Source organism: Scophthalmus maximus, chromosome 18 (genome assembly GCF_022379125.1).
Source record: "Scophthalmus maximus strain ysfricsl-2021 chromosome 18, ASM2237912v1, whole genome shotgun sequence".
Taxonomy (NCBI): Eukaryota; Metazoa; Chordata; class Actinopteri; order Pleuronectiformes; family Scophthalmidae; genus Scophthalmus; species Scophthalmus maximus.
The window spans coordinates 12,304,307-12,316,997 of record NC_061532.1 but is presented as its reverse complement, the minus strand read 5'-3'; the positions used below and the strand labels follow the sequence as shown (position 1 = coordinate 12,316,997).

Genomic DNA, 12,691 nt, shown 5'->3' with positions numbered 1-12,691 from the left:
TGTAAAATGTGTGTGAATCAAGACCTTTTTCATAGCCGCCATTTGACATCAAACAATAGGTAATGACAGGTGTTACTAATTACAGCGTTTGTTAATGTCATTAGTATCACGTGTTCAACTACATTTCCAAAAGGTCTACAATAAAGCTCTAATAGAGGTGTGAAATTCATCAAGGATTCCTCTCCTTAAATCCAGCAGGCTTCCCATTGCAGTCGTAGCCAACATTTTCTCGAACATAGTCCATCTCAGTTTTTAGACATTCCTCCCAACAACATGCTTGCTGCTGTCATTCTCCATTTAGCGTCAGTTGTTCCAGCTGTGGTGGTTTTATCTCGCTGTCTCCCTTTTGGGCTGGCTGCTTGGAAACTGCAGTCGTCCCTGCCTCATAATGGAGTATTTCATTAGGGTTTCAAAGTGTTTTTTTATGTCCCGTATCTTTGTGTGTGTGCATGTGTGTGTACACAGGGAAGTAGCGGTGAATTGAAATAAAACTGTGCTGATAAATGTGCATCCTTCAGACCCCCTAAGGTTCATTAAAGTGCTACAGTACCAGGAGAGCATTTGTCTCTGAGTGGTAAATACACAGCCGAGGCAGAGGAGTGATGGCACAGCGAGCTGTGTGGCCTCAGTCTCTGCTGGGGAAGCAGTGCGGGAGGTGGGAGGTGTTTCTACATGGTGTGCAGATATTTGTGTGGGGGTGTGTATCAGTGTCCATGCTCTTGCACACATATTTTCTAATTTTCTCTACTGAATAATGTGCTTCATTTGAATCCAAGGTCACACTGCCTGTGTTAAAATAGATTCACATACCTGGAGCCCAGTCAATATAAGGTAGAATTAGAGGAATGCAGATTCTAGGGGGTGAAATTGATTTCTGACTGTAGCCTTTTCTGCATAGACATGGTTTAATGTGGTAAACATGAGTCCTGTCTCAGCTGAACACATGCTCACTGTGACACTCAGGGAGGCAGTAAAGCCTCATAACTCAGAATCTAGTGCTTTTTATCTCTTTATTTCAGGTCAACCTTTCTAGAGATTGTAGTAAATGGAACAAAGGAAGGTTCAACATTTTGAGAAATATTTGTTGTATGCAGAGAGTCTATTTACTGGTGATAAAAGGGCATCAATATCCTATATTACTTAAATTAATTAACAATTAACTCTTATTAAATAATCTATTTGTCAAAACAATTATTTAAGATTATCCACTTTCATTCTCCTAATCCCTTGTATAAATAATATTTATGTACAGTATCAACACTGCACTGATGTCTGTGAATCCCTGCTAGCAACCTTATTCATTTGTCCATCATCTGAGAGGTTTTCCTCTGGTAGCATTTCATCTTTGTTCCTCTTCTCAAGGACAGAGTTTGTGCAGCCAAGTTTAAATCAATTTACAATTTTTTGGAATCCCTGCTCTTCTCTAAATCACCACCACGTGTCTAATAATGAATTTTCTAATATACCAAGTCAAGCATGGCAGCTGAATGACACAGCGTAAGCACAGTGGCTTAACATGGCAAACAGACACTGCTCCTCGACAAACTCTGCATGCCTTGTACCACACACACACACACACACATGCTCATGGACCCTGACACACATAGACACACTTCTAATAATAATAGGGTGGGACGCCTGAGGAATGTGTGCCGGCAAGCACAAACATCCAACTGCCGGTTTGGCAGAAACTGACTGCCAAGTCTTTTAATTTGCCCTCCCACTATTTTGTCCCCTTTGTGCAATCAGTGGTTTGTGTATTTCCATGTTTAGCAGAGGGAGACGAGACACGACAATGAGCTGCACCTATTTATTCACTAGTCGTTTCAGTCGGGTTGTTGGTGCGTGACCGCGGAGACGTGCTCTGGAGGCAATGCAGACTAAAACAGGCATTGTGTGAGGATTCAGCTCAGCTGCAGCTAGGCTTCTGTCAATAATGGCCAAACCAAAAAACAAAAAGAATCTCTATTTTGTTTATTTGGTTTTTTTTTTAAATAGCAGTATAAAAAAAAGCAAATACTGTAATCTGCATGATAATGTGCTGATACAATAGAAAGTATATTAGGGGAAATACTAAAGTTAAATAAACAATAGAACCTATCTGCGATGCAAAATTGACTGAATTTGTCTTTAGGGAATGTTCACGACATGTTATTGTTCCGAGGTCATCTGGTCACACGATTGTTAACTTTGCCACACCTTTCCACACTGCACACATGGAAATGGGTGGAAATGCATGCATGTTTATGGAAGAACTCAGGTTTGTGTATAATTCACGTAATTGCACCATTATTTTCCTTTCCTGTCTGAATGGAAGAGGAAATACTTGTGCTGCAGTTGTGTTTCACTCACTTGATGAACACATTTCTTGCCTTTTTCATTTTTCGGCTTGGTCAAGAAAAATTCAATCTTGTCAGTTCAATTCAGCTGCATTTTGCATCAAGAGTAGTGCAATTCATAGGGACAAGGAATGCTGTCACAAAATGACAAATTGTGCTCCAAAATATGGTATTACATTGTCAATTTCCTGTCCAGTCGGATGTGTTTTTGAATCGGCCTGAAAATGTGCCAGGACAGTTTAATCTTTCTGATAGTCTCCATCACACTAAGCACCTTTTTTTTAAACTTTTTTTTTTTGTTATTCCATAGCACACATCCTTTTTTTAAGATGGCCAGTGTGCACTGAGAATAGAAGGGCATTGTAAGTGTACCTTTGATAATAGTTGTTGAGAGAAGAGGGACCATTACCTTCTCCACTCAACATCCAAGTTCTTCTTTCAAAATGGTCTTGGGGAATGAGACCTTTCAGCCTTTGATAGTTTCACATTGTGGCATGAATTTCTGTCTGTGACATTGCTGCCATGCAATTTCAACCCGACATTGAATTTTTTTATCGTCGCCCCATATGTTGAAAAAATGTTATCAAATAAGTAACATGGCTCCCTTTTGGCCTGCTATATCTTGGATATAAAATGTCTAGTCTGTCCTTGTCTTTTCCCCGGAGCAAGCTCTGAACTTTTCCTCGAGGTTCGGCAGGCGGAAAATATGTCTTACCTGGTAATCACCTCCACCTGGATAATTCTACTTGGCGGGTCTTCCTCGCTGGAACACACACTTATCTGCTTAACCCCTCCTGGCTCACTTTAATCACAGCCTTTGAAACCAGTGGCCTTTGTCTGGAGTCCATGTTCTCAAGCCAACCACAGAGGTCCCCAGTCTTTTACCAGCCATTTATCAATGTGACAGTAACTAATGCTCTGGGCCCTTTCTGTGTCTGCTGCACTGAGGAATTCTGGGGACTTTTTTTTCCCCCAGCCAAACTTCTGACTCAGCAGGACAGGTGCTGACATTGGTGTAAAGGTAGTTGATTCATTATGATCAATAATCCATTATTAGCGTAAATGTACTTATTAAAGGCCTCAGGGTAGGGCCTGTAACAGAAAAGCAGGGGTGCACAAGAAAGCATGGGGGGGGACAAATGGTGCTGAGTAGTAGAAGATGTAATACATATGCATTGTTTCCCAAAGTCAGCGATACTGATAACAGTGCAGTTGAAAGTCCACTTGATATTAAAGGAATACTCCTTACTTTTTTAACCTCTAATACTACTACACTTTCTATGCATGTTTTGATATTTCTTGACATTTTCTGGTGGTTTAACTAAAGAATCTATTGAAACTGTTGAATCCGGCTTCAAGTCTTTATAAATGAGCAGGCAACTAACTGTTCAGTGCTACTAACTTTCCATTGCTTCAAGGCGGTATGTATAGTATTAAATACTTCATAAAAATCACACCACAATGATCAGTTTAATTGTCACATGGGCTTCAACTTGGTCTATGAAACGTTATTTAAAGTTGCATATCAAATTCTGTAGCTTAACTGGGAGCTTTCCAAAGTCTGAGAAAATTAACCCTAATGGTGTAACAGGGGTTTTCTTGTTTTGAGTGTTGAGCTTTCAACAAGAAATTTTCAAGCCAAAGAAATGAACTTGAGACCTGAAGTTATAACGATGAAGATACAGCAGGCAGACCTTTGATCACTCTTTAAAACTATGACCTCAGTTCCTCTGGGATGCTGATGGTTCCTCAGGGGATTATAGTTTTTGGTGTTTTGCTTGTCTGCCAAACTGTGTCCCCAAAAAAACCAAAGATGTCATTATCATGTCATGAGCTCTGCGCCCTTGAGAATCATGATAGGAGCATAAAGCGCAAGATGTACGGCGTCTTTGGCCGTAGCCTGTGGTAAACCTCAGCTAGGAGGGTCCCTGTGTTCTTGGCGTTTTTGTGGTCCTCCTTGTGTCTTCCTGACATCATGCCCGGGCAGAGTAGAATACCATCTGTTGTTGTCGTGGCGACAGGAACAACCTCCTGGGGTCCAAAACATGTCCCTTGCTCCACGATCAGGCAGGCAATAGGTAAAGAAAAGGTGAACCGGTATCAACAGGTGTTGTATTTATAGTGCATGCTGCGTGGTATGAAAGTGTCAATAATGACAAACAACAGCACTTAAAAGTGGGAATTCATGAGTCGCAAATTAAAGGGATAAGTAGATTTTGGGCAGACATGGAAAGTGGTGTAAGAAAAATCGTTGTGTTTTTACTCATTTTCCCCCTTCTCCCCCATTTTCATCTCCTCTGTCCATGAATCGAAAAGGAAACAAAAGAAACAAAACTTCCCATGTGTGAGACGCTGTTTTCTCCACAGTCCCTCATTTCTACGCAAGGCCACGTGCAGCTAGTCTCCCTTTCCCCTCCTTCCCCTCTCCCCACCTCTGTGCTCTGGTGGAATATCTAAAGCTGTTGCCCTTGCTGTCTGTATAGATTGTGAATTCCAGTTATAGCGCCTCAGAATCATTGATATTCAGAGCGCAGGGCACAAGTAGCGGATGTGGCAGTGGAATCGACATGTACAGGTTTATTGAAATACACTCCTCATTCTCTCGGTAATTGCTCTCGCTCTTGCCCTTCGTCTTCTGCTTCCTTCTTTCTCGCCGTCTCCCATCAGTACGTCTCTCAATTTGTTCTATCTCATTGCTTGCTCCTTGTTCCCTTTACTCTGAACTCTCCCACTCTTTGCTACATGCCTTGTTGCTCCCTCCACTACTCCTGTTAGCCCACCCTACCTTCCTCTACTGCTCCCTCTCTCTGCTTTCATCTTCATTATCATTTTCCCCACCTTCACCCCAGCGTAGCCCTTGTGTCACCTGTGTGATTGGAGTGGAGGATAACTGAGATTCCATCATGGCTCTGATGAGTAGGTTATTCAGATGTCACTGACATCCCTCCACTTAATGAAGACTCAGCTTATTTCCTGCCCCATCACATAAGGCCCTCACTTTCATAAGTAAGAGGCTTTATCGTCATTGTAATTGTACAACAGGATTTTGTTCGGCGGCTACAGCTCTGGGGAAGAAGCGGTTCCTCAGTCTGGTAGTGCACGTCCTGATAGTCTGGTATGTTTTGACTGATGACAGTGGGACAAACAGTCTGTGGCCTGGATTGGTTGGGTCTTTGTTGATGCTGCTAGCATGTTTACTAGCATAAATAGATGCCAGATTTGGGAGTTTAGTTCCCACAATCGCTGCAGTGCAGCTGGTGAACCACGCTGTGGCGCAGTGGCAGAAAATGCTCTCTAGAGTCTCGTCTTGCCTAATTGCCTATCCCTCAAAATATATGATATTATATGCAGTGTTCACTGTAATGCTAGCACATCTTTGGATCATCTGTGTTGATTGTCGTCCCTGCTCATGTTTGACTTTCCCAGCAGACGGTGTGTTGCTACATCTTCTACCTCCAGCATCCTTCTTTTTCAACCCTGCCTCTTTCATAGCCTCAGATAAAATGAACATGAGCAATGTGTTCCATGCACAGCTGGTAGTGTGTGAGTGACGTCTTGTTTCTTTTACTCAGTTTACTTTACTTTTTACTCCACAGTACCTTTCCTACTTGCAACATAGTAGTTCTCTCTCAGATTCTGACAGACTCTGATTCTCACTTGTATTTTTCTCAGACTGTATTTCTCTTTCTTTCGGGGTTCCTCAGGGCTATATCCCAATGAGATGTGTAGTTTTAACACAAACTGATACCCAGTGTAGTCAACCTTACTCTTCTCACTTCCTCCCAGCAGTGGTAGAGGTGATGCAGAGTTCACAATGCATTTCCTGCCCAGGACGAGTGTAGTGATGAGGATGGAGGCAGACCTGTCTCATTAACAAAGACAGAATTAAGAACGGGGTTTTCCTTGTGCAGACAGGAAGATGTTGAAAATCACCCTGACCAGTTTAACCTCATAATCATCTAAGGACTGTGGAGGATCATCTTCTTCATGTCACTATGGTCTGCAGCTTACACGGAGCCAGATATAAGGAAGACAAAAAGGAGAGGTGGGGGCGATAGTGCAGCTTGTGGGCGTCGGTGATTTGTCAGCGTTAAGAGGGCGTATGCAGCGCGACAGAAATAAATCTCAATAGATGTAACGTCCAATATGATGCCGAGCAGCATTGCTGTAGGATAAGAAACTTCACATCATATGCAGCAGAGGTCCGCCACTATATGCTTGTGGTCATCTCCAGATGGCCGAACGCCGAGACACAGTTTGACTTGGCTTTGTTCAATGATGCATGTAAGCCACATTGACCACCAGCGAGATCATCTGACCCTGGATCCCACTGTCCTGTCTGTGTCATTGCCCGTAATTAAGGCTTTTCCACACAGCGGTATTTACCTTTTATCAATAGTCAGTGCTCTCCTTGATCTTTGTACAACACATGCATATTCCTTCTTCAGTTTTCACATGTCCCATTAACCGAAAGCTAGAGTACATCTTCTTAAATGAGAAGTAATGAGGTGGGAAACAAAAAGGCTGTGGCTCGGTGAACGGAGTTTCAGAGGGTTGGTTGTCAGTACCGAGGAACACGGTGAGGTTGAAATAAGGTTGCCAGTGAGTGTGATTGTCGATGGGTAGATGAAGAAAGTGTAGAGTGGCACGGAGGGATAGCCGAGGGGCTCTATCTGCCTGCTGCCTCTCCCCATAGGAACAGCTGTCTCTCAGACTGCAACAGATGTAGATTCATGGGGGGGTCCTGACAACTCCTTCGGGTTGTCTTCCACTCCTCTTTTTCCTCCTGCTGAATAAAGCATATATCTGTCACTTAGCTTTAATTTAATGTTGTGAAAATGTTTTAACATGGTGTAATTATTTACTCTTTTCATCCTATCACCAAAACATCTTTAGCACCTCCCTCACAGCTGTGATTTCTGATATCTGCATTTCTGGTTTTCACTCTTCAGTTGTCGATGTTGTAGGATACACTCCCCACCCCTCTGCCACAGCTTATAGCCAATCGCTACTGTGTCGTGAAAGTAGAAGATCCTTGTAATGAACAGTTTAAATTTGATGAGTCCAAGTCCCGGCGACTGGAAAGACATGTTTTCAATTATCGTGTTTCTGTTTAACTCCCAAAGGCTTCTAATGGATAATAGATTGAAGTTGGCTGGTAGGAGATCATCTGGCTGCCTGCTTTGTTTTGATTAAATAGTGGATATGGAGGAAACAGAATGTAATCAATTGTCTGGGTCTAAAGAATACTACTTCTGTAGTGACTAGTAACGAAATATTGCTTTAATGTAAGAACACATTCAAATGCAATGAATGTGACATTCAACAGAGCTTTACAGTTGTTTTAAAACTTTATTGGGTGAATAAATAAACTTTTATTACTTCCCCATTGATCTTTTTACCTCATCTTGTTTAAAATGGGTATCAGTAGTTTGTATTATAGTGGATGTTACAATAAAGAACACGACTTACGTTAAATCTTAAATGAACAAATTGATAGCATAGAATTACAAAGACGTAAGCATTTAGCAAGAGGCCAAAGGGGAAAGTTGCATTATGGGAAGTTTAGCATCCTAATTTTTTACAAATAAACTGTACCGAACATGTGAGGAACAAACTACAAGAAAATTGTTTTGAAATGAAGCACATTATGTTCACAATTTTTCAGTTTTCTGTCCTGCAAGTTTGTAAAGAATGTGATGTTGTAAAATTGTGTTTAACCTTATTTGAAACGAATTAATCTAACAGAAATCTCATCAACATCAGGCTTTAACTGGTTAATGAAATGCTGCCGTTTGCTGAAATTCTCATGAACTGTTTGTCTTTCTTTATGCTGAGATGAAGAGTGTCAAGTCCCATGTTTCACTGCTGACGTATCTAACCTAGTTTTGGTTTCAACTGCAGAAAGCTTGCTTCACTTTCTGGCCCCATTTGGGGTTCATCTAAAGGATAGTGTGAGTATTTCTGTGCATGATTGTGTGTGTGCGTCATGCAAGCGTACGTGCGTTTGAGTGTGATTGCATGTGTGTTTCTCTTTTCCCATTGTAGCAAATTATCATCTTCATTAATTTTGACACGCAAGGAAATTAGCCTGGTCCGTGCTTGAGGCTAAATCTAAATTAGAACCATTGGGGTAATCCAGAGATTTCAAGGGCTTGTGAGACTAAGCCTATTCTGGGCTCAAATACTGTCATAAAAAAAAAAAAGACGGACATTTCTAAGTGATTTTTTTTTATGCAAGGTTATCAGCCAGCTTTTTATGGTTCTGATACTGATTGTGCAGACACAGTGATGTTTCCGATGTCGCTTTTATTTTCAGTATCTCTCAATCTCGGTATCCGTTTCCGTTAAAGCGAGATCCAGGTTGAAATTATATGCGGATAATCTTTTTTTTTTTTTTATTTCAGTTGAGGTCCTTTAGCAGTTTGCACGTGTGTTCAGCACTAGTCCATCCCATCTGTTAGAAAGAATCAGTTTCTCCTCATCATTTCTCCCTGTCTACCCATCCCTTGTTCAGCTCGGCTGTGCTCGTCTGGGGGTCTGTGGTGTGGGATGTGGGGAAGGCAGGCCGACCCTCCAGAGAGCTGGCGGCCGATTCCAAACACAAGACATTTGACTTGGGTGTCAGGGGATGTTTGCTGAGATACTTGACTGCTGAACTGCCCACCCAGAGGCCTGTGTGAGCTGCAGTCAGCCCAGGCACAATGGAGTACGGGCGAGGAGAGGTTAACAGCTGAGACAACCGTGTATTGTGCTGTGTACTGCCCGATGGGATGTCTGTTGAGTGAAAGCTTACAGTGCTTCAGTGGTTTGCAGTACAGCGTGGTATTGTGCTAAACACATGCACTAGGTTGGATATGGATGAGATTACCTTTTCTTTTATTCAGTTGCAACTTGTGGGGCTCTTGTTTTTTGGCTCCTGAAAATCCTCAGAGGTGTATTTTCAAATCTTAGAAAAAAGTAATGCAGTCTGTACATGCAGAGTTCAGACACTCTAATCCCGTCTCAGTTCAATCTTTTCGGTGGGAAGGTTATACACAAAGCAAATCTTAACCACTGTTTGTCCCAGTTGTTAACTGGGGTGTCTCACCACTTCCCAGAGTAATGCCAAATTATGTTTGTTTTGACAAACCAGCTCACACATGTCGCAGTAGTTTAGCATCAAAGCTTTTGGGTTATAAAAAAAGAAGGCAGCTCAGCTCGTATGTTTGTGACTAGTATGATTCCTGTCCCTTCCTATCAGCTGCCTTTAGTGTATGTAATTCATCTTCCAAATCCAGTCCAGCACCCTTATCAAATAAACAAGATTGTGACAGTCAAATGCCCCCAAATTGACTCAAATCATGATCTTTTAATGTCGCAGCAGATGACATTTAAATAGGCCGAGCTGTGTCTCTGCGAGACATGGCGGGTTTGCTTTAATTGTCAAATTACATGGCTATCAACCTGGAGACTCTCATTGAGATGACATGTGGCCTGCCAGCCCAGCATGAAGCCAATCTTCCCACCCTGCCCGACTTATCTGTGCAAAGTTAATCAATAATCAACTATGAGACATGCTGTGATGAGGACGCTAATGCCCCCTGAGCAAGATAGCACCTAGCACTATCTCTCAGTTCACTCACTCTGATGTTGGAGAGTACATGTGATACTGCCATCGCTTGAGTTCTCTTTTGAGTTTCCATTCCAGCAAAGACAACCTTTTTCACAGAAAACCCCTGGAAAGTTGTACAGCTTCAAAACATTTACTTTTGAAGAACTGAGATCAGCCTTGTTTTCCACTTGACTGCCAAGTACCATCGATCTCATCTCTGTGGTTATCGACCCAAGTATTGAAGACATTTTCTCAACCTGCCAAAGCACAAAAATGACAAACTATTGGCGTGTGTGCATCCACTGTATGTGTTGGAACATATTTAACATTATGGATCTTTATAAATCTTCCTTATAATAATTATATCACTATCTCACTATAGCAAGATAAAAACATGTGGCTAAAGCTGTGGCAGAAGTTAATCTTCTGCAGGAGACTAAAGACGAGCATGTTACTAAACGACCTTGCTATTGTATTTCATTATACATTTTCCAATTTTACATTTTAAACCCTTTTTCCCCAGTTGCTCTCTCCTGATAGAACAGATTCCACTTTGAATTAGTGTTTCAGGAAAGTTCAGATCACATCAGTCGTATCTGTCTACTATCTGACCCTTTCTCCTGAGGTATTTCACATGAGCAAGAATAGTTTCTGTTTGCAGTTGATATAGCTGCACTGTTTCTACCAGATAACTTTTAAAGTTTGAATCAGTCATAACTAATAGATTTTATTTCTGTTGCAGAGTCGGTATGACTTTCAGTTTTTTTAAACATGCACTAGACTGAACGTTCCGGCTCAAGCTGTGTCAGAGGAACGGCTACATAAAAAGACGGTCTCAAGCTGTCATCATCTATCAATAACAACTGGACGTCTCTGAGCCATGGCTCTTTTGAAGTGCTGAGGCAAACTGGTGTGTGTACAGGAGATCTGGAACAACATTTGATGACACAAAATCATCTCTCCACAACTGTGATACATTTCCCACTGGAGGTTCACTTTGTGTCACGCTCGCTCTCTCTTCCGTTCCGTCCCATATCCAGAGCAGAATCTAGGTTACATTGCTCCTCCAGATTGAACCAAGCATATTTTTGCTCTGCGTTCACTCTCTCCCCTTAACTTTATAACATTATTTAATATTTGGATGTTGAACTATCGTCACGAAAACACAAATCCAAAGTCATGTGAATTTTATTGAATCAATCCAGGAGATGTTGATTTTCCTCTTCAGAGAGATTGGTGTTAAACAGGGTGAGTGTTTGGCAGCCGTCCTTTGTTTCCTTTGTTTCCTTCAACTAAAAACTCTGTCTCTGCCACAGACAAGTTCGTACAGAGCAAAAAATCCAAACTAAGCAAACAAAGTGGTCTAAACAGATGCATTATTCATAGAGCGCATAAGACCCCCCCCCCCCCCCACCCCCCCCCCCCCCCCCCCCCCTGCCCAACTCCTTCTTTCCAAAAGAAGCCGCTGAGGGACGTGAGTGGGAATCCATAGATGTAAGGGAATGCGGAGCAGCTCCTTCAAGCTGTCAGTTGTTCTACTATGCCTTTGTGCCTTTGGAGTCTAAACTTTGTTATGGTAATACAGGAAAAAAAAGATACGTGTCAGTGCACCTTCAGAGCAGAGGAATTATTTGAGTCTACTGTGTTGTTGAACATGTTTCCTGTAAAAGAAGTGTTACAACATGAATAACAAATCCAAAAGACTTCATCAGTCCAATGTCTCTGTCTTTGTGACTATTTGTGTCACTCTTCTTTTGTTGTAGTTTGTCTTCGCCACACGATAATCCCACAGCTGCTCATTAGAAACGGCCCCACTGGTTTCGCAGCACTCCTAACGCCACCGCTGCCACGTTGTTCAAGCAGACCTACCGTCGGCTAACCATCCCACTGGGGACGAGCGAGGGCCACTCACAGCAGCACCAGTCCCACTAAAAACAAGCAGGCCCACGAAATAATGAGAGGGGGTGAACAATGTCTTGGCTAAATCAATGGAGGAATCGATACGTACCACACATCCATATTAGGTGGCCCGGCCTTTGTAGTAGGACAGGTGATCATATCACCACACAAATATACCTTGATGGTTTGCTCACATATATGTTTAGTTTCCTTTGTAAGAAATGATAAATAATCTTGCACAATTAGCACTTAACGATAACTTTCTCAGTGTTGTGAGGTGTGATTTATACTCATAATCCAAACACTAAATATTGTTATTCCTAAATGATTTGTTGCATGACGGTATTAATTCATGATCTTGTTTTTCCATCTCTCTGTCCACTGTGATTGTGTGTATTGTATCTCAAAGATGAAAGAAAAAGACTCTTGCTTTTCCATAAACCACATCAAAACCTTTCATTTTGGTGGAATTATGATGCCTTCACTGAGTGCAAGTTATTTATTTTTAGCGTGTTTCGGGGCTGGCCTGTGATCAGAATCATTCGGATTCAAATGAGTCTTTCGCTTTCGTCTTTTCAATCAGTGCAGCTGCAACTTGAAGTGTGTGTTGGCTCAAAATAGCTCAAATAATAGAAGTGTTTTCATTCCTTGTCCAAATGACACATTCTTGAACAGGTTCCTCAACATGAACAGGTTTAATGTGGTAATTTAGAAACCACTAAACTGACAGACTGAGTAACAATATTTCATATGGCAATGTGTTGAATACTCAAGATGTTGAGAACATTTTATCCCATTGTCAATGTTTTTCACTCCCTTTCCATCCCTGTAGTTTAAAGCTGCTGCCATTGTACCATTC

The 12,691-nt window shown here is 41.8% G+C and overlaps 1 long non-coding RNA gene across 1 annotated transcript in view; it reads left to right on the top strand.

Moving 5' to 3' along the window:
- Positions 1-12,691, top strand: part of LOC124849587 — a 54,097-nt gene that overhangs the window by 32,392 nt on the left and 9,014 nt on the right. The window lies entirely within an intron of this gene.